The 23,078-nt window shown below is 46.5% G+C and overlaps 1 long non-coding RNA gene across 3 annotated transcripts in view; it reads right to left on the bottom strand.

Annotated features, from left to right (window-relative positions):
- Positions 1–23,078, bottom strand: part of LOC144121966 (uncharacterized) — a 117,520-nt gene that overhangs the window by 54,111 nt on the left and 40,331 nt on the right. Inside the window, exon 3 of one of the 3 annotated variants that reach the window (XR_013312764.1) lies at positions 1,562–2,276. The exons of 1 other annotated variant lie outside the window; for it this stretch is intronic. This is a non-coding gene — a long non-coding RNA (uncharacterized LOC144121966). Of the gene's footprint in view, positions 1–1,561; positions 2,277–2,611; positions 4,660–23,078 lie in introns of those variants that run through there. One more of the 3 variants, XR_013312763.1, reaches the window with a different exon arrangement.

The raw sequence follows: 23,078 nt of genomic DNA, 5'->3' as shown, positions 1-23,078 counted from the left end.
TCTTCTCCAGGGAGTAGACTTTAATCATCACGTCATCCACACTTACAGGAAGGCGCGCCGAACCCTTCTGAGCTGCCAAATTGATTAAATGGCAACATCCAAGGATCGCAATGTTCTCATGGTTTTCTTTGAGAACGGCAGTAACACCATTCTTAGATCCGATCATTACTGAAACGTTATCGCACGCCATGCTGACACAGTTCCGTAGAGGCACGTTGTTGGCCTTCAGCATGTCTACAACATGCGCACCAATGTTCCGTCAAGTTGAGTCTCCTTCGAGTGTAGGCATTGCTAACAAAGCAGTACGAGCAATGCTGTCGACGAATGTGACAATAAGGTAGAGCTTTGCATCATTGCCAGCGTCGCTGCTCCCATCGGTAGTGACAGAAAACAGTCCAGGTTGAAGAATGCTTACAACACTACTGACCTGTTGATTGGCCATTCTGACAATCGCAGCCATTTTTGAGGGAGCGCAAGCGTAGGCCATTGCCTCTTTGGAGTTTCCAAAAAGATTTTCCTTAAGAGGTCGCCCGCATGGTCTGCTGCACTGAATGGCACGTTGTGCTCGATGAGAAAAGCTGTGCAAAGGCATTCTATTTTAATAGTGCCTTGGTCCACCTAAGCACTAAAATATCCACCGAGATTCTCGCTGGTGTCAACGATCCACGCCAAGTCCTTGTGCTTCCTTGTTCCGAGATGCAGCAGGATGTCCAGACGGCCCGCGTGCACAATGTTCACATCACAGCGGCAGAAAGCATATTTTTCACCCTTGTGAGATTTTTCAATGCACGGAAAATCCTTCAAATAACTTGGTATGAACACATTAAAGTACCTCTTGCCAGGCATCTTACAACGGCACCCACAGCAACAACGCTGCAGGCCGCGGAAATCACAACGCCACCGGCAACACAACAGCCCTAAGAAGCCCGGCTATGCAATGTCAACGACGGCGATATGACCGCATCAACCGCACCATTTCGAACGGGCAAACGCAGAAGAAAGAACGGAATGGTGGTGATGATGATGGCTATCCCCTTTGCGAGCCACCAAAATGCTAACACAGTATCGGAATTTACGGTGTGCCACTGCTGAATGACAAAATAAACAAAAATCGTTAAAATAGAGCAGACATTATGACACTTGTAAAAAAAACACTGAAAATCAGGCACTTTACAATAAAATTGTGCAATTAGACTACATTGATAATGAAATTAAACAACAGGTTTGGTTTAGGAGGGTTAACGTCCAAATGCGACTCGGGCTATGAGGGATGACGTAGTGAAGGGCTCCGGAAATTTCGACCACCTGAGGTTTTTTAATGTGCACTAACATTGTACAGTAAGTACATGGGTCTCTGGAATTTCGCCTCGATTGAAATTCGACCGCTGCGGCCGGGATCGAACCCGCGTCTTTCGGGTCAGTAGCCGAGTGCCAAAGCAGGCAGCTGGGCTCCCCAGCCGCCTCTTATCATCCCGCAGCGATCGCGCTGTTCTGCTGCTGTATAAAAAGACTGCTTTATGGCACCTGAAAGAGACGCCGAAAATGAGCTCAGAAGATATAATCGTGCTTCCCAGGCCCAGGCAAACCATGAACCTCAAGGCAATTTTCCAGCATGGCGAGTTGGGAGTGGCTATTGCCCAGCACGTGGAAGGAGACGCTGACGCTGCGCTCAGCATATGGCCAGTCTGGACCCAGACCCTCGTGGTTTGTGGGACCCAACACATCAAAGCAGCCAATAAGTTCACTAAAGACTCTGACCTCAAGACCGGAGTAGGCTCCCATCCAATTCGGGGCCATGTGAAGCTTAATGGTGAGGTGTGCCGAGGTGCGATCGGGATGCAGGCTGATGAGAGGACGGCTACCCTCAAGAATAAGGTGGAGTGGCGTGAAGGTGAGATAGCCTTTGTGCGCAAACTGGGAATAACAAATGTAGCAGCGCTTACCTTTGTGGCCCGCAAGGTGCCCCGCTGCACACACAATTGTGAATGCATACTTGTGCGAGAATACAAACAGACGATTGCCTGCATGCTTCTGCTGTGGGACCATCGGCCACCAGGTCGACAACTCGTCACACTCGGACATCGGAAGAGGTGGATTTTGCGTGAAACATGTAGGCGCTTCCAAGCAGTCTAAGCGAACATGACTGTACCCCATGCTGCATGGTCTGTGGGCAGGCCACTTGACTGGCTCCCCGGACAAGTTTCGGCGTCTACGATTGAGACCGATAGCCCAGCAGCACCGGGGGGCAACCAAGCCAAGCAAGTCGAGCAAGTCCCCTGGGAACAAGACGGGCAAGTCCGGCCAAGCTGTTGGGCAACAAGGGAGCAGGAAACAACCACCTCCCGCCACCTCCCGCTTCCAAAATGGCGAAATCCGGGACTGGTGCCAAGCCGCCAGCTTTCAAAGCTGAGTATTTTCCCCCCCTTGGCAACAGCCCAACTTCAACAACAAAGGTAAGCAACTGGGTGGGCGTCACCTCTATTTCCTCTCCCTCCCCTTCCCCCTCGAACATGAGCTGAGAGAAGAGCTAGCGTTTCTCAAAAACCCGAACGCACAGCTAGAATCCAAAATGAATGCACTACAAAACACTAGGGCAGAGCTACCTCTCGGAAACAATGGAGGACGCTGATGAATCGGCGCCTGCGTGCTCGAGCGTTGCTCCATTGTCAAGTGCTCTCACTGCAAATCTGGAAAGCCACGTGATGGATATTGAGCAAAATGTGGCCGATAACATGGCCCAACAACCAGCGATTATTACACAAATCATCATATCATCATTACACAAACCAAAAGAAAACAGTATGTGATCAGTTGCTTGAAACGCTAAAAATGTAATGAACAGTGTAAGTTGCTGACCTTGCTGGTTCAGAGATGTTGAAGTGCAAGACGGGCGCTTCTCTCGCATGCCTGTTTTTAGTTTGCACTGATGGTCTTTTTATGCCAGAAATGCCTTCGTTTGTCTCACTGCCACCACAGGTGCCAACCACGGCTGATCGGCAGAAGGCAGCAGAGGGATTTTTAGAGAAGTGGAACTTCCCCCACTGTGTGAGTGCCGTGGATGGGAAACACGTCCAAATACAGGTCCCACCAAACTCAGGAAGCCTGTATACTTCAACTATAAGGTAATGTCAACAGTGGCCCCCCTTTTTTTTGCAAATCACAATATTATCTTGTATATATGAACTGTTCATCATTACAGGGCATGTACTCTATAGTACTGATGGCTGTCGCTGACAGTAACTTGAACTTTATTTTAGTACACGCTGGGGCCTATGGAAGGCAAAGCGATGGTGGAACACTCGGGAGCTTCAAGATTTGGCAAATTCCTGGAGTGTGGCCTTCTTGGCTTTCTGCCACCAAAGTTGTTGCCTGAAACATCAACGGTGGTACCCCATGTTTTCATTGGGGATGAAGCTTTCCAGCAGCGACAAGACTTTCTTTGGCCTTACCCAGGCAGAAGCCTGGATGATGATAAAAGGTTTGTTGCAGCGATAAATTGATTTACTGTATATGTGGGTGTCATCACTAGCCAAGTGGCAAAGAATGCCGACATATTTTGATGTGGCTCTCAAGGTCACAAATAGAATGTGCTTTATCAAAATTCTTTTCAGGAAGTTTATAGAAAACACATTCGGAGTGATGACCTCCAGATTTCAAATCTTTCACCGTGTTATCAATCCTGAGAATGCAGTTTACATGGTAATGGCTACATGTGTCCTATATAATTTCCTAACTGAAGATGCAGCTTACATGCCTCCAAATTATGCAGACACGGAAGATTAATACGGCAACGCGACTGAAGATCAGTGGCGGCAAGAAGAAGACACAAGAGCCATGCATGATTTGGAGCCTCCAGTGGGCCATAACTACAGTCGCAATGCAGCTGCAACAAGGGACATTTTCAGGCAGTACTTTACAAGCACACAAGGAGCTGTGCCATGGCAGTGGGCATCAGCTGGGCTGCAGCACTGAAGACAATGCTTTTATGTTGCCTATGTGTGCGTGTGTGTGGTGCAGCATGCAAGTGCAAGATAGGATAGGATAGGTGTAAGTGTAAGATAGGCCTCTATTCACTGATGAGCTAATACAGTGCAGTGTCCCGGCTGGAAGAAAATCCAGCCAGGATTCTTCTGCCTGAAGCAGAATCTGGTCTGCTAGGCATTGGTGATGGGCCCGATTTGGGAACATCACCCAGTGGTGCTCCTGCATCAGGTAGATGAGAGATGTTCCCACATCTTGACGGCAGTGGTGATCGCTCGTTGTTGTCCATGTCTACAGGTGCAGCAGATTCTCTTCCATGAGGGCTCCCGTGTATAGCATGGCACGGACCAGCTGTTGTAACAAACATGAACTCATTCACATTCGCCGCCCGGTCGAATGCATAGCCTCAACACCAGTACCTAATGAAGGGCAGTGCAAATAGATAAAATATAATGCATTATAAATATGTAAAAGTAATTTATTTTATTTTTAAAAAGTTCATTTTATCTTTTATAAAATAGCAAGAACAACAACACATATATGCAGAGAACTGCCCTCATTTCAGGCTGCCCTAGCGGGCATGCTGCCATGTTTGTTGTGCTAGTTGTAGCATGTGTAGAGATGTTGGCACGTTCTTGAGTTGTTCTACGATGGACAGCGATGTGGCTACAGCCAAATCTGAAAACGAACCCAAAAACCATGCGGAGTAGACAGAGGAGGAGACGTATGCGCTTATAAAGGTCTGGAAAGACCACCAAAGGCGCATGAACCAAACACAAAAGTCAACAAACCGCTGAAGGCGGTGAAGAGTAAAATAGAGAATTTGGGCAACAAGTACAGACGAGCACAATTTTTCTCAAATGTGATGTAACTGTGCAGCCATTGTTCAGGTGATTCTGGCAATCGGTTGTCTCTGAAAGGCCTGTGTTGCTGTATTGCAGTGGCCCCATCTTGGTGGCATTAAAGATGTATTTACGCAATCACAGTCCATCAGTTCTTGCAGCGGATGCTTCAGCATGTAAGTAAGGCTTATTTTGTTCCTACTAACTCGCGCAGTTTTTTCTATTTGTGCCCTTGTTATATGTGCGCATCGCATACTCAGAGTAGAATTTCAGGTCGTTCGTTTCTTTGAGGAAGGTTTACGAACCCTTCCTCTAGTGTCGTTTGGCGTGGAAGATGGACAGGAGGCGTGCTTGTAGACGACAGCAGGGCATATTTACAGCATACATATACAGAGTAAAACCGGAAGAAGCAGAAATGAATTTACAAAAGAACAAACTTTGCGCTACTTTACTCATCGACTTGACAGGTTAGAGCCTAAGTAGCAGCACCCCGTTACATGCTAAGCATGGAGCCCCAGCTCAGACTGGACTGTCCTCCATCAGTTCACTTGCGCTTTTAACCCCTTAATTAACAAAGGATTAAGTGCAGTCATTTTCAGTGGCCCGCCCTAAGCATCAATTCTCCAATCAAAAATAACATGCGAGATGGGGACTACCCCGTGGGTTGGGCTTAGCCTCGAACCCAGCGTCAAGTAACACAAACCAAATCCAAAACAAATACACCACCACTCTCTCTCTCAACTGGAAATCTGTGCTCTCCGTATTTATGGTGCAAATGATGTTTTCGGCTGGCAACTTGGATCACATGATCAGCCAAGCCAAACTGTAGCCAAACAGGCCGCCCACACCGTTCTCGTCGTGTTGTTGGTGTTGTTATCGCACACAGTCGCGAAAGATGTCCCAGACATCCCAACTGCATTTGTCGTCGCTGGACAATATGCTACCGCAACGCAAGGCGGCACCGCGATTCGCAGTGGACGAGAAGTTACTGCTGACATCACTCGTGAATGAACATTCAAGATTCCTTGAATGTAAGAAAACTGATGCTGCTTCCTTGACGAAAAAAAAAATGAAGTGTGGAAAGAGGTGGCAAAGATGTACAATTCAGTCCACGGTGGTACGTGGTGTGACCACTTCCAGCTCAAGTGCTGGACGAACATGAAGCAGAAGTGGAAAGAGGTGAAGGCCAAGCAAAAGAGTGAGCGCCACAAGACCAGTAAGTGAAATTTCGCATGCGATTGGCGCATTCGGGCCGTGTTTACATTTTGTTCGCCTGCATCATCTGTATTCGTTAATTAACGTGTGACCGTTCAGCATGCTGAGCGTGAATACAGTCGTAAACACCAAGTGCCGGAATGCGTTGTTATGGAATACTAGGGCACACAGATAAAATTGAAATTGCAATTTCCACGAAATGTGCTGCTTGCTTTTTGCTTCTTCTGTCTTGACTGCATGTGCCCCATCAATGCCAGAAGTAACCAGGCTGCCGTGACAGCAGAAAAAGCGGGCTGGCGGCAAAGCGCCGACACCGCGGTCGCCAGTTACCAGGATAACCTGCGTGACGCGAGCGAGCTCCTTAGCTATGCCCATCTGGGTATCCCGATAACATGAGAAGTGGCAAGGATAGCCCTTGTTGCTTTTGGCGAGGAGAGTAGATGCATCCTGTGTTATTTGTGTTAACAGTGCTCTAGCAGTCATGCGCAGGGAGCAACAAGCCTTTTAAGTATACAAGAAAACACAGGCTGATGTGCCCTACAATTTTTTGTATGGCAGCAGTTTATGAAAGCTGGTTTCCAATCAACATCAGGAAGAAAAAGAGGTGGAGGACATTTCGTGACTGAAATACTTTGTTATTGAAAGCTGGCTTCAATGTGTGCTAAATCACTATTCTTTTCCAGGGGGAGGACCAGCACTGGCTGCTATGGATCCTTCACCGAGCAAGTGGGAGCAGTGGCAGGACACATGGCTACTAGAATTCAAAATAAATTCGACAGCGATGGGGCAACTGACCTGCCCACCGTCAACACACTGCCCGTCGTGAGGCTGCTTCAGCCTATGATCGACGGTGGAGGTGACACAGAATTTGACTACGCAGGTAGGGTGTTTTGCATCAGTAATCTACTGGAGTAACCCTAGGATGCTGTGCAGGACAGAAAGGGTTGAGCACAATTTAAAACAACACTGTATAAAGGCGCTGCGTGTGGGGCTGCAAGTGCCTCTTCAACGATAGAAAGGCTCATCAGGGGGCATTGCAAGGGAAGGCTGCTCCAATCAACGCCTCTACATCGAGGACACGTTTGCCTTGGCACTATATGTGCATGTCAATGGTGTGTTGTTTTCCTGTGCCATGCAGTGGGGAGTAAGCTTGACTGGTGTGGTACTTGGCATGTGTTGACAACGCTGCAGCCTTACCTGTACCTGTAGCACCATTCTCACATATGGCTGGTTCCTGTGTTTGCATCTGGTTTAGGCATTCTTGCATCAGTTTCTCAAGTGTCAGCTTTAAAACAATTTTAGTTTGTATGCAGTTCCTTGAAATGTGACCATGCCTAGATATGCTTGCATAATGCAATGATCATCAGATAAGGAGCGGACCTCTTGTCCCAGATAATAGCTGCAGCTTGTCTGTTTGCAATGCTCAAAGCCATAACCCAGTCGCTCTTTCGAGCATGTTTTAGTTTCGTATGCAAAGATTTTACTGTACAGTAATTGATCTGTTGTGTCTTCAAAATTTTCCGTCCAGGCTGTGCTCCTTCCTGTTATAATATAGCAGGCTGGTGTTTAGCTTGTATATGTAGCATGAACTTGGGAAGCTTCTGGGCATTTGAAGATAGCACCAGTGATGGCAGTGCTTTCGCACACAGGCAAACTGTGGAGCAATAATTATGCAGGCAGCATCATAACAAAAAATGAAAGAGTGCAGAGAGGTGAAGCCAAGATGTTTGTTACAGCTTTTATTGTGTCTTTTATTTATTTGCAGTTGCCATTTGTGCACGCATTCTTTAGAACACAGCACCCTTCAGAAAGGAAAGTGTGATTCCTTTGCAGGAGGTTGCGATAGCAGTTACAACAATGGCACTGTATATGGTGGAGTAACACAATACCGCAGCAGTTTTCAATTGCTTTTTAATGTAGGAATGGCATCTGAGGTATTCTGCCCATAGCAAGTGAATACGTTAAAAGACTCCGAGATATCCTCTGTCACCTTCAACCACAATCGATGCGAGAACACCCACACACTGTGTACGTGACTTCAGCCTTAACCCTTTAATGTACACGGGACACATATGTCTCCGGAATTAAACAAGGCGCAACTACAGATATACTGCGCGCGTACGACTGTACATTGTATACAGAGCTACAGAGCTGGGTACAAAAGAGACCCGGAAAGCAAGGCAGCAAACGAAGAAGAGAACTGCTGACTGTGGAGGTGACTGCAAGGCTGGTGGCTATTGTCATGATATATCAACATGCATTTATACAGTGCAACTTTGAAGCAAAATGTTTTTTTTTTTTTGCTGTAAAGCTAATCATCTCGAAGTGTCGATTTTCGCAACGTTAGCCCCTTTTTCTCTGCAAGCAGAGCAGCTAGAAGCATTATTTTTTGCAAACATTAATGCAACATAATGAAAAATCTACTGAACCAGAATTATAAAAATTAGTGCAGGGAATTTTGTTTGACAAGATGTTTATTGACCGTTCTGGGCTGACAAATTTAGTAGGTTATATACAGGAACTAAAAATAACCTATTTTTATTAAATAATTCTGGTACAGTGAACAAAACTTGGACAGCTAATTTCAATGATACTGGTAAACGGGTCACAAACAAATCCTGAGAAAACAGGTCACAAACAATGGCTGAAATACTGTAAAAACTGGAAAATAGGTCGAACTTTTTTTCAAAAAACTATGACAAAAAGTAGACCCCCGTCTTATATACTGGTCATTGGCTGCAAAACTATGGAAGTCTTGCAGCAATGGCCGTCTGAAGTCAACAACCTCAATCACCATCGCTATCATCAGCAGCGTGGCATGGCGACGTTGTGGCACCGCCACTTTGCGTTTCCATTGTCTCAAAGTTATTTTGGTTAAAGGCTGCTTTTTCCCATTTTGTTTCGAAATGAGCGCAAGCCGACGGCAATTCATTGTCACCTTAAAAAAAAAACACAGACTGAGTACACGGAAGCTCAAGGCAACCCACAGAGCGAATTTGCAGTATCCAAAAAGAGCACTCGATACTGGCAGAGGCAGAAGCTATGTATTACAACTTGCAGCAACCTGAAGAAAACGTTATTTCGTGGGTGGACCACAGCATATCCAGAACTGGAAGGCAAGGTTGCAAAGTTCGTCCGGGAGCTGCGTGTAAGACTGCTGCCTGTGATTGCGGAATGCATCCGCGTGAGAGCGGTAGAGATCGCACGTGCCTCTGGAGTCACGAGGGCGCAATTCAAGGGCTCGCCATACTGGGTGCAGTGATTCAAGAAGAGGAAGGGCTTTGCACTGCGGCGCCGTACTTCTGTGTGCCAGAAACTGTCCGAAGAATTCGAAGACAAGATCATCGATTTTCAGCTATATGTATTTGTGCTCCGGCACCAACGCGACTACATGATGGTACAGGTCGGAAATGCCGACAAAACGCCAGTGTGGTTCATCATGCCCTCAAGTCGGATTGTTTCTGGGTAAGGAGCTAAGCAAAACAAGCTTCTAACAATGGGCAACGAGCACTCGCAATTCACTGTGATGCTTGCGTGCACAGCTGATGAGAAGAAGCTGCCCCCTTTCATCATTTTTAAAAAGAAAAAAATGCCAAAAGAGGAGTTCCCACGCGATGTCACCGTCGAGGTTAATGAAAACGGTTTTATGAATGAATCGTTAATGCTGGAGTGAATCCAGCTCGTCTGAAAGTGGCGTCCTGGTGCTCCCTTTGAGCAAGCAAACATGCTCATTCTCGACTCGTTTCAAGGCTACCCCACAGCCAACGTAAAGCGGGCCCTGTGCAATGGCAAGACAGACCTCGTGGTCATCCCTGGTGGACTGATATCTGTGCTGCAGCCATTAGACGTACCAAGTAAGCCGTTTAAAGACAGAGTGCGCAAACTGTACAATGAATGGATGCTGGGCGACAACCCGACCACCCCCACCAGCCACCTGCGACGTGTACAGCCTGCGACTGCTCGCGGCTGCGTGTCGGCGTGGAAATTTCTCCCCGAAGAGATAGTGCGCAAGTCTTTTAGAAAATGCAGCATCAGCAACATGCCAGATGGCACAGAGGGTGATGCTCCATTGGACAGGGGCAGCGAGAAGCACCTGCCATCCGACTCGAGTTCGAACGACTCTGATGCCTCGGAGTAATGCTTGCACACTTTGTGCCCTTCTGTGTACTGTACACCTTGCCAATTTTTCAACAGTATCGCACGACCATCGACTGCGTGTTAGTCAGCACCTTACCATCACGGCGTGGAGCGGTGAAAGAAGCGAAAGTAAGCGCATGTGTACACATGGGCGTATCTCGTTTCGCCGCTCAGCGCCGTTAATAAGGCGCAGGAAACGCAGCACGGTGGAAGGAATTTGTGAGGAACCGTGTCACGGAATTCCAACAAAACACTGAGACCGCGATGTGGTGATTTTGTCCCGGAAAGTTGAATCCGGCTGACCTCATGACCAGGGGATTGACAAGCACTCAACTGAAGACCAGTGAGCTATGGTGGAACGGGCCGCAGTGGATAACAGGTGCAGCTGAAGTATGGCCAGTTGAATCACATCCAGGCAACTTCACGGCTGAAGAACTGGAACAGAAAAGGGAGGTCGGTGTCTTAAATTCCACCTGTGACAAAGAAGATGAGTTGCTGGATCTGAAAGATTTTAGCTCTGCATCCAGGGTGAACCGAGTAGCAGGTTAGTGCGAAATCTGCGATCTGCTGACAGTATCTCGGGCCCTTTGACTGCTGCAGAAATCAAACATGTGGAAAAATTTTGGGTGAGAAGGGCTCAGAAGTCAGCATTTTCTGCGGAACTGGAAAGCACTAAGAAAGGCAGCCGCATCCCAAACGACTCCGCCTTGAAAGAATTCGCCCTGTGGACAGATGAAAACGGCTTACTGGGGATTAAAGGACGAATCTGCTCCACAGAGACGACACTCGACGAACGACACCCGATAGTGCTCCCCAAGAAACACCGCTACACAACGCTGCTGGTGCACCAAGCCCATCGACAGCTGCTTCACGCAGGTGCAAGAGACACACTTGTGCAACTCCGAGACAAGTACTGGATTGTGCGGGGGCGTCAGCTTGTGAAATGTGTTGTGAGATCGTGTGTGGCGTGTAAGCAGCACAGTGCCTCGCACTTCGACGCAGCAACAGGGCTCTTTCCTGGCCCCCTCCTGGTGAGGGAGAACAGTGATGCGGGCCGTGCATCTTGAACTTGTTGCAGACATGAGCGCAGAGCGACTCTTAAAGGCATTCCGTCGTTTTGTGTGACGCAGAGGCTTGTGCCAAACCATTTAATCTGGCAACGCTCTTTCGTTCAAACGAGCCTCAAAAGATATGAGCATTTTGTGGAAGCTCCTGCGGCACCCTGAAACTCAGAACCATTTTGCCAACTCCGGCATAGAATGGAAATTTATAGCGGAGCGCGCACCATGGTGGGGCGGATTCGAGAGGCTGGTCCGTAGCGTGAAAAGCGCGCTGAGGAAAACGATTGGACGTCACTGCCTAGACACCTTTAAGCTGTCAACAATCCTGGCGGAGGTTGAGGCAGTCATAAATTCTAGGCTCCTCACGTACACATATGAGGACCCTAAAGACGGTGCGCCATTCACACCATCCAGTTTCCTGACGGGAAGACGCTTGACGGCTCTGCCTTCGCCTGAAACACGAGCCATCGAAATGTCCGCTGCTTCGCTCCGGCGCTCTGGAACAAGCGAGGGCGAATGCTAAATCTTTTCTGGCAGACATGGCAGCGAGAATACTTGGGGCAGCTACGCTTGGCCTTTGCCTCTAAACGACCCAAAGCCGTGACTCCCCGAGTCGGAGAGGTTTTTTTGGTTCGAGAGAATCAACCGCGACTGCTCTGGAGAACAGGAGTTATCGCTGCCGTGTTTCCTGGGCGAGACGGCAAGGTTCGTTCCTGTGAGGTCAGGATGCCGCAGGGGAGGACTTTGCAACACCCTGTTCAGTTACTGTACCCATTAGTTTTCAGAAACATAGAATGAGCAAGCTCATTCGGCGGGGCAGAGTTGAAACTTTGTTTCCTTTTCGTTTAACCTGTGTGTCCTTTGTATGTGATTTTCATAAATACGCTTCACGAGACGAAACCCAGACACCTCTCGCTTGTTTATGGCCCCGCCGCCGGCTCCCGGTTTCGACGGGACCCTGGGAATCCGAGGGGGAGGGCCAAAGGTGGAAAGAAGCGGAGAGCTCCTCCGTCCGGAGGGGCAAGGGAAAAGGGCACGAGCAGGGAGCCCCAACGATGAGCATGTAGTTTTTCAGGCTCTTGCTCCCCTCCTAACGAACAGTTTGATTGTTTCTTGTTTCTTGCAATAAACAAAGTTACATAACAATAACAGTCCACTGTCATTAGAAAGAAATTAAATCAGTTAGCTTTCTACAACAATGATAGAAACCTTATACTGCAAATACAAAGCCTTCAGAGGGAAATACTGTCACAATGAAGGGGCTGCATACACTGAACTACAGACAGACCAACAAACACAATGAATGATACTAAATATGCACTAGGAATTGCACACTGCAAGAAAACTGCATCGCATCAAATATCAGCCATCACCTGTGTGTAGTATGTGATCATAAGACAAATGCTGAAGATACTATGAACCCCCAAAAGGCCTAATGAAGATTTCAGGAACATCACAGTTATTAGTAGCAGGCTGTCCTGTGTATTTTGTGTCTGTTGACATGGACATAGTAAGACCCAAATACTGAACGCTAAAAATTGGAATTCATTTTTCTGTTCGCCCAGTAATGATGGCCTTCCTTCATGCCCTCAATGGAGTGCGAATGCAAGCAACATTTGTGTTGTAGTCTTCATGGGAGAAATGGACCTGCTGCCTGCAGTGTACAAGACGACAGCCAACTGGTCATTAAAGTGGCACTTTGTTATCTTAAGGTCACTAGTCAAGTGTTTTGATTCAACTGTTCACTTTCTCCAATCTTAAGTAGCAGGTATGCTTTAACGAGGCAATAAAATGTTTAACCCTTTAATTGAAGTCATTTTTTTATCTTTTGCACTGAAAACAGTGCCTGCTTTGGGAACTGACCACACCGTTTATTTCTTTACATAAATTTTAGTTTAAGTACTATGATCACATTAAATTAGCACAGTTTGACCGCCCAAAGGTTTTATCTCACAGGAGAGATTGCAGGAATATGTGATGTTTATAAAATTCACCTACAGTCATGCAGTAGGCAAAGTGAAAGGCACTTTACAAAGAGCCCATGCTTGATGACTCACGAGCGGTAAGAACTCAGTTTGGAGAAAATGCAAATGTCTTGTACGCTTTGGAGAAAAAATAGTTTTAAGTTTCGGTTTTATGGGGTTTAATGTCCGAAAGAGCCTTATGCCATAAGGAACGCCATAGTGGAGCACTACATTTAATTTCGATCACCTGGGGTTCTTTAACCCTTTGTTGGACAGCGGAACATATACGTCCCAATTTTCATTCTACATTCTCGGTGCTGTAGCTCCTTAAAAGAGCTCGCTCTTCCCCATACAAGCAACTAGCGCCATCTATTGAGTATACAACAACATTCTGTATCCACTTTTTTGGCGTTTCTGCAAGGTGGAAGCACGCAACAAGATAAGTACCAGTTCTTGTTTTTTCGCGTCGTTTTTCAGTTTTTGTGTTTTTGTGAGCTACCTTCAAGGAAGAAAAAATGTCTGGTAAGTAAACCTTGTCTTTCTTGCACTATAGTAACTACTTACAAACAACTATCAGCTATACTTTGTGATGTTTAGCCGTGCATAGATGAATAAAACGTTTTACGAAAAGTAGTGGGATTCACCTGTTCCAGGTTAGGCTTAGCGCAGTGTAGCGATAGTATAGGGCTGTTCGGTCCGTACTGATTGCTTTTTTTTTCTAAAGCTAAGAAGAAACGTCTCACTGCTAAAGAAGCGCTTGAATTATTCTGGAGCTTGCCAGAGAACTCTAACAACAGCGAAGATGAAGAGTTCGAAAGCAGTGAAGATGAACTTTGGGATCTACCACCCGATGATTCCAGCGAGAACGAGAGTGATCTTGAAGTACAAGCTGCCGCTGGTTGCTTGAGCATGCTGAAAAAAAGACGGCGTTCACCGTACACAGGTAAAAGAAAGAAAATGAGAAGCACTGTTATGAAAGCCGACACTGAACAAGATTCAGAAGGACCTCAGTGGGATACGTCGACTGTTTTGTATGCCTACACCATCGAATCGGAGCTTCACAATCTCCCAAAGGCTCAGTCAGACAAGCACTGACCTTGACGCATTCTCTCTATATTTTGACAAGGAAGTGTTGGACCATACTGTCGAGAAGACAAACCTCTATGCTGAAGAGACGCAGAGAAAGGGACGGGTGCCACTGACACGCGATGAGCTTGACGCTTACATTGGGATGCTAACTCTTATGAGCATCAACCGTATGCAACACCTTCAGATGTACTGGTGTTCCGACAGCTTTTGCTATGTAAATTAAATTGCCCAAGTGATGACACACAAGCGGTTTCAGATGATTGCAATTGTCTTCATCTGAACAACGCCACTATGCACGACTATGGCGACAAAGATTTTGATTGCACATATAAAGTGCGTCCTTTGATCAACATGAACAAAAGGTTTCAGAGTACAGCCCAGCCACACATCTTGCAGCTGATGAAAGTATGATTTTGTTCAAGGGATGCTCATGCATGAAACAATACATGCCTATGAAGCCTAAGATCAAGAGAGGCTACAAGGTATGGTCCCAGGCAGACTCCGAAACGGGCTACCTGCTCAAGCTTGAACTCCACGAGGGGAGAAGCACCCAAAAACCACTTGACCGCACATTAGGTGATGTTGTTCTCACACTAGCAGATGGTGTCGTGCCCACAGGGTCTCAGTTGTTTTTTGATAACTTTTTCACATCAACTCTTGCAAGAATTGCGGGACATAGGCATTTTTGCCTGTGGCACTTTCCATACAAACAAGAAAGACCTTCCGCCCAAGGTGAAAATCAACAAGGTGGACAAGAGATCATACTTGTAGCGAAGAAAGCAGGAAGTCATTGCCTACCAGTGGAAAGACACAAAGAATGTCCACCTGATGTCCAATTACCACGACCCAGAATGTTGCATCGATGTTCAAAGGACGCTGCCGAATGGGAAAAAGAAATCAGTGGAGTGCCCTCAGGTGGTTAAAGATTATAATGCTTGGATGGGTGCGGTCGATAAGTTCGACCAAAAGAGGAATGCTTATCGTGCAGACCGGCGGTTTAAGCGATGGTGGAGTAGAATTTTCTACTTCCTTCTTGACGCAGCGATCGTCAATGCATTTATACAAGCAAACTCCATTGAGCAAGTTGGACACCTTCACTTCCGCCTGAAGCTTGGCAGACAACTCATCGCTCAAAGGAGCTTCCGTAAGCTTCGGGCAACCATAACTGCCTTCAAGAAAAAGCAAGGCAAGAGCAACGGTCGCGCAATGACTGGTGTTCCGAAAACACTCACTACCCAAACTTGACAGGCACACGACGGTGGTGCCGCTGGTGCTCAACTAGCAAGAAAGAAGTCCGCACAAAATACATGTGCAATGTGTGCAACATTCCTCCATGTGCAAGTTGCTTCGCACCATTTCACAAGAAAATGTGAACTGCCTGAAGTGGACAGCAGGACATACGGGTCCGACTTCATCAAAGTAACCTAACTGGACAGTGGGACATATAGGTCCCACTTTTTTGTTTGCAATAAAACACTTCTCAGTGTTCGGATTGGTTTTTTAGAATCAAGAAGTGATCAATAGATCACTAAACATGTTTAAAGCATGATAACATTTCTTCCCTCGCTGTGAACTCTAAAGAGTTAACGTGCATTGACATCCACAGTGCACATGCCTCTAGCACTTCACCTCCACTGAAATGCGACTGCCGCAACTGGGATCGAACCTTGGGAGAAAAAATATGCATACTCGGGTGTGTGAGGATGCTTCTTGCTCTGCTGTCTTGTCCCTCTTGCCTGACATTTGGCCTGTTCTCTGCAGATTAAAGGCCTGTTGAAGCTGGGCAGAGGCCTGGGTGCCAGGCAGCTGTTGTATGAGCTGACACAGCAGTTTCTTTAGCACTCTTACCTTGCAAAATTTTTGTCCCAAAAGGAACTGCTGTGTCATCTCATACCCCAAATACCCAAAACCAAGACCTTTGCACAGAGGAAACATGCCTTTAATCTCCAAAGAACAGGTCATATGTCAAACAAAAGGGGCAAGAGACAGTATAACACATTTTCTCACACACTCTCAATACACATTTTGTCTTCCAGGCATGCAGGACATCTGTATTTTCTTCACAATTCTTTTCCAGCTCTTCAAAAAGTACCTTTCAATAGCATTACATTACCCCAGTCACAAAATGGCAAAAAGACATCTACACACCTGAGTAACACCTAACTTTGCCAACTGCTTGCATTACATTACCACAGCTAAAAAAGCTGCTTTAGAGTTAACCAAGGCATTGCTTAGAAGTCTACAAGACGTCACGGTAAACCTCTTTTAGTTGACAGCATTGTATTAGCCTAGGCTACAAGAGCTCTTCAAGAATTCGGACGGCTTTATAAAATCTTGGCCACACTCCTGGTGCAGATGCCGATTTCTACTAGCACCTTTTGTATTTCGTGGGCTTACGCTTGACAGTAACTTGCCCCCTTCTCCGTACTCCTTACCCCTCATCCTTCACCTCAAACCCTTTCCCCTCACCTCCACTCCTGCAGCACAGGGAAGGTGTCAACAAGACAGTGGCACGTGCTATGCTATTCACCTTTCCTTTCTGTATTTTCTTTTCTTCACTTTTCTTCACAGCCGCCTATCCCATGCCTGTACCCTGTGAAAGTTGCAGAGCATAACTTTGAAATCTGGAAGCACTGCAGTTACAGCTGCCATTTCTGCCTGACAGCAGTCCATCATCCAATATTATGGGGCGAAGTTGGCGCACCACTTGTGCTGCAGTGACAGAGCCTCTACAAAACAAGATGTCTCAAATTGCACCATGAAGATGGCGCCAATCATGTAGTCTACCGAAGTCTTTACAACAGTAAGAAATAAAGGCAGCGCACAATCTGTAGTCTTGGAAGTTGCATCTATAAGGCTCAAGCTACTCATATTTGGCCATAATTTTTCATGAATTTTGATTTGACTGGTTCAGCAGCATTTCAGTGTAGGGTCATTCCACGCCAAACGTCCCAGACATTGCGCTCGACCATCTCCAATTTGTTCAAGAAAATTCACGGACAATTATCCCAATGTGCCTAATCAAAGCCTGGCATATTTTTGCCGAAAAAAATTTATTCACATGGTGAGCGCAATTTGAACATTTACAAAAGGCGAGAAACCAGGCACTGCTCAATAATTAATAAAAAATCGAATATTTGAGAAAACACTCCACAATTTTTTCAGTGGTATCTACTCAGATTCTGGCTTTCGATATAAATCTGAGTGTGCAGTTTTATATTGCACAAATAATTTTTAAAAATTGCAAGAAATTGTGAAAATGTTTCATTTTTGTCGTTTTTTCTCTTAAATATAAACTTCCTCTCGCAAATTCAGAAATAGCCTTTTTGCTTCTCTAGATGTCTAGTAGCTATAAAAAAGGTTAAAGGCGACGAAACTTTGAACATAGAAGTTAAAAAAAATACTAAAGTTGCAAAAAAGTGCGTTTTGAGCTAAAAACGGTCATTAATTTGACCCTGAGGTGGTCCTAGTAAAAATACAAACAATAGCGGGTTACGTAGAACTGTTCATTGCCTTAAATTTCTGAAATTTTAAATGAAGTAATTTTTGTTTTAAGCGAGAAAAAATTTTTGAATTGGAGCTCTCGCGCCGCAAACTTCGTCGTGTCTTAACGCCACTTCACCGCAGAACACGACACCTGGCATGGCACGATCCTTTTGGCGAGATAACTGCTTCAGTTTGCCGTCACTTGCTGTCGTGCATTTTTAGGGATAGAGCTAAATGAAAAGCTGTGCACATGCGCCGTGTCAAGTGGGACATAGATGAAGGAACGCCCAGCGAAACGGCGCGGCGAAAATGACTATGCAATTCGACTGAGCGAGTTCCACTCGGCCAGCTGTAACTATCGCGTCACTCCATGTTTAACCAGAGCTAAACCACATCCATATTTTTTTATCCGAATAAGATCGCGGAGCGCACATGACGGTGCGAAGTGCGCACCACTGCAGCAAGTGACCCGAGACTCGCTGGCGGTGAGCGCAGCCCGCTAGTGTGTAGGCTCATCGCACGCATGAAGGAGCTTCAGCCAGGATAGGGTGTCTAGAAGGGGAGGTGTGAAAAACGCGGCGATCTACTCACAGAGAGGTGTGGTCCCCTGCGCGTGACGGCCGCCAGGGCCAAATCGAGCGCTGCGGTCTGGGGCGCGGTCAGAATTCCGGAGCAGACGACAGGGTGGCGGTTGTTACAGCGTCGTTTGGTCAGTCGTCATTGTGTATTTCGGTGCGATTCCCAAAGATACTGTTCCAATACAGATTCCCAAAGATACTGTTGTGTTTCTCCATGTTTGTGTGAACAGCGGCGCGGCTGTTGTCAGCGCGGCAGTCACGCAGAAGGGGCCAGCTTTTCCTGGCCGGTTTACACACCTCCCCTTCTAGACACCCTAGCCAGGAGGCTAGTCTACAGTTGCAGTCGGTTGTCTGCTAAGGACGGAAGTTGTTTTCGTCTCATGGAGGAACCAGGCCCATCTAGCAGTTTTGCGGGTCCTGCGGATGTCGATGCGGGTAAGTAAAGAAGTCTTAATGTTTGGTTTTGCTAAATTGAGGTGATAGTATCCGTTGCTTAAATTTAGGTCTACGTATTCTGTCAGTATTAGCTCCTGCATTATCTTTTTTTTTGTTTTGCCTTTTCAGTGAGACCATAAAAAAAGAATGATGCTCGCTGTAGAATGAAGGTTAGTTCGTGGTATATGAGACACAGATGGGCATAAATTAACCAACGCAAACAACTATTTAAAGACAAGTGCAGTTACATTATACACCTGAGTTGTGGAGTCCTATTTGAATTGTGTATGTGTAAAACTTGCATGAGTCAGATGTCAATGAGTCAAGGCGTTTTTATAGATGCGCATGAATTTCTGTTTCGTTTGTAGAAACCGAACTTCCTCCGTGCTCGCTTGGTCCAAGTGGGTGCCACAAGCTAACACAGACCAAGAAGCGTTCCATCATCATTTATGAAAAACTGACAGACACACACAAGCGACTTCTTTCTCTGCGCTCAGGGCGCCCACAAGAAGACATCAGTACCGTGTGTGCTCATCACTATCAAGTTTTCCTTAAGAAGTATTCATCGCTGATTGCATCTAAGTGGTGTTCTAACCCTTTCTTTAAACACAGAAAGAACTACCGTGGAACAAACAACATAACATTAGCTCTGGCAGACGCACACCCCGATTTTAATCTTATTCCTGGTAGCCGACTGTGCCAGGCATGCTGGCGGCATTGCTTCAACTTGAAGAAGAGTGGCATCGGCGGCGCACCTCATCAGGCTCGCGATGCCCAGTGCGAGCAAGATGACGTCGTGGTGGCATTCGAGGCTTGCAATGAGGCCCTTGTAGCCATTGGAGAAAGCCCCCTTCAACGAAAACGCGGGAGAAAAGACCGGGAAACCTACGCGCAAAAGAAGGTTCGAAAGCTCAAAGCGAATGCGGAAAAAAGGATTTTTAAATCATTAGGACTGCACCACAAATCAATCCTCCTGCGTGACCGGAGAGAAGGTTTTGTTCTGAGCGATTACGTGAAGCTTATGCAAGATGTCAAAGAGAAGTTTGGCCGAGAAGAAAGTCGAGAAACACGAATACAACTTTTTACGTTGGCTCCCTCGTCTTGGTCTCGGCAAAAAATAATGGACTTTTTCGGAGCCTCTGAACGGCAAGTGCGTCAAGCTCTGAACATGAGAACAGAAGGCGGCGTATTAGGCACCCCACCAAAGCGTAGAGGCCGCCCGTTGAGTGAAGGAGTCAAGGCATCCATCATCAATTTTTATGAAGATGACGCTGTTTCGTACTGTCTTCCAGGAAAGAAGGACGTGCTAAAGGGTCGTCAGAAGCGCCTCTTGCTGCTAAACCTCAAGGAAATGCATGAGGAGTGGAAAATAAGTTCTCACTTAAGGTGCGGCTTCTCGACATTTGCAAGTTTCCGACCTTCACATTGCGTCTTAGCTGGAGGGAGCGGCACTCACACAGTTTGTGTGTGCATGCAGCACCAAAACTTCAAGCTAATGATACAGGCTGGCTGCGGGTTTAAAGGAAAGTGCTGAAGAACTTCTAGCCACTTCTGTATGTGAACTGGGCAAAGAGGAGTGCATGCTTGGAGCGTGTGCCAAATGTCCGGGAACCAACTGTGCAGATATTTTGCTCCGTAGCGCTCCAGTTCTCGACTCGGAACAAACAGACTGCGTCCAAGTGCAACAGTGGATTGGCGGGGTGCGTTGCCAAATGGAGACAATTCTACTCACACCAGACCAGTCCTGTGATAAATTCTTAGATATGCTTAAGGAGCTTAAGGCCCACCACTTTGTAAGCAAACAGCAGGCGCGCTATTTGCGGGAGCTGAAACGGAAGATCGGGACGCTCCACAATCCTATCACTGGGTGAATACTCAAGCCTCTGTACACCCTGTTGTAATCTACCTTCATGAGCACGAAGACACTGCAGAAATTTCTGTAAAATCTTTCAGCTTTATTTGATTGTCTAGACCACGACACGGTGGCCGTTTCTTTATTTCAGAATGAAGTAATTAGGATACTGAAGGAAGACTTTCCACAAATTTCAAATATCCATTACTTCTCTGACGGAGCATCATCGCAGTACAAGAACAAGAAGAATTTCGCAAACCTCTGTCAGCACGAAAATGACTTCGGAATTTGCGTTCAGTGGAATTGTTTTGCAACTTCCCACGGGAAGAGTGTTTGTGATGGAGTTGGGGGCACCGTGAAGCGTTTGGCAGCAAGGGCGAGCCTTCAAAGCCCCTACAACAATCAAATCATGACACCCTATGAGTTATTTAGCTGGGCCAAAAATAACATCAAAGGTATTGTGATCCTTTGGATGCCAAAAGAAATGGTTGAAGAAAAACGAATTCAGCTCGACACCGCGTCAGCCATGCACAACTTACCGGTCCTGATTGTGCAGGGTGCTTTCATCTGTGGCGTCGCTTGCTGGCCGGCCATCTACCGCGAGGCTGGTCTTAGAGCATCGCTGCCGCCCGTTCTTGGTTCACTGCCGCCTTCGCTGTTTTTGGATGCCACCGACACTTTCATCTGGCAACATCCATCGTCGACAACGGACCACGTCACAGCCAGCCCGGTATATAACGGCGACAGAGCTGCGCGCGGAATTGGGCTCGACACCGCGTCAGCCATGCACAACTTACCGGTCCTGATTGTGCAGGTTAGTTACCTCAACGGTGCTACTTGTGCCAAGAGTGATGATTACTGTCTGCTAGCGGTGTCGTGCCCAACAGAGTTACGCGCCAAAGTGAAGCGTTTTCTACTGCCAGTGTCGCGATGTTGGTCATTTGCCCTGTCCTTGTTGATCTTACTTGCCGGTGACGTTGAATCAAACCCAGGTCCTTCTCCTGAGGACCTGCTTTCCTCGATTTTGGAAACTATGCAGAGGCTCGAGTCTGGTCAAACGGAAATATTGAACGAGCTTAAGGGTGTTAAAGAAAAACAGGATGCTACAGATGTGATGATTAAACAGCTTTCTGACAGAGTTACAGCACTGGAGGCCAAAGCTGTACCACTTAGCCAACCTGACGCCAGCACTCTCGATCCCGGTCTGCATAACATTAGTGAAAAACTGGCCCAAGTTACAGAGAGGTGTATTGATGCTGAAAACAGGCTTCGGCGGTGCAATTTGTTGTTCTTTGGGCTCACAGACGATGAGAACGAAAGCTGGGACGATTCGGAACAGAAAATAATTTCCTTCTGCCACGAAAAACTGGGAATTACTGTCACAAACTCCCAGTTTGAGCGTGTACATCGGTTGGGAAGGTTCGCTGTCGACAAGCATAGGCCCATTATCACGAAACTAACTTTTTTTAAGGACAAACAGCGGATTCTTTCGTCAGCGTATAAGCTAAAAGGCTCGAATCATTCAATTCGAGAGGATTTTTCTTTGCCAACCAGGCAGGCACGGCAAAAGCTACTTGAGTTCGCCAAGCTCCAGGATAAGAAGGGCAAACTGGTCGTTGATAAGCTGCACATTGGCAAAAATACCTACGTATATGATAGCGCGACCAATTCTGTCATTCTATCAACCAGATAGCTCAGCAACAGCCATCCCACTAAGGCTCTGCCTAGGTCTTGTGGCTCCAGTCCACAGTTATCTTTATCATTTACTAACATCCGAAGCCTACTGCCTAAGCGTGAAGAGGTGTGTTCTTTTCTGGATGATTCTGACGATGATATTGTGGCACTAATAGAAACTTGGTTGCACCCTGACGTAGCGGATAGCGAAATTTTTCCCAGTAAAGATAACTACAACATATATCGCTGTGATCGCTCCGGTAGAAAAGGTGGTGGTGTCCTTATCGCCATCAAAAAAGGATTAAATTCATTCCTCATTAACACCGGGTCTTCACTTTAAATAGTCTGGGCTGCTTGTATTTTGGCATCGGTGAAGGTACTGGTTGGTGTTTGCTACTGTCCGCCTGATTCAGATCACTCATTCGTTTCTAAACTCCATAGCAGTATTACTTCAGCTATGCAAATATGCCCAACTGAACTCATTTACCTGGTTGGTGACTTCAATTTTCCACAGATTGATTGGCCACATTTGTCGTCATCTTGCCGCGCCTCAACAGAACTTATCAACATTATGTTAGATTTTAATTTCTTTCAGGTGATTAACCAACCTACTCGCGGTTCAAACATTTTAGATTTAGCTTTCTGCAATGCGCCCGAAACGATTAACGAAGTCTTGCTCCTTGACGGTTTTAGTGACCATAAGCTCATTCATCTACAACTTAATGTCCCATTAGCATTTCAAGGTCTTACATCTACGAAAATTC

Source organism: Amblyomma americanum, chromosome 2, assembly GCF_052857255.1.
Source record: "Amblyomma americanum isolate KBUSLIRL-KWMA chromosome 2, ASM5285725v1, whole genome shotgun sequence".
Classification (NCBI taxonomy): Eukaryota; Metazoa; Arthropoda; class Arachnida; order Ixodida; family Ixodidae; genus Amblyomma; species Amblyomma americanum.
This window is presented reverse-complemented; position numbering and strand designations above follow the sequence as displayed.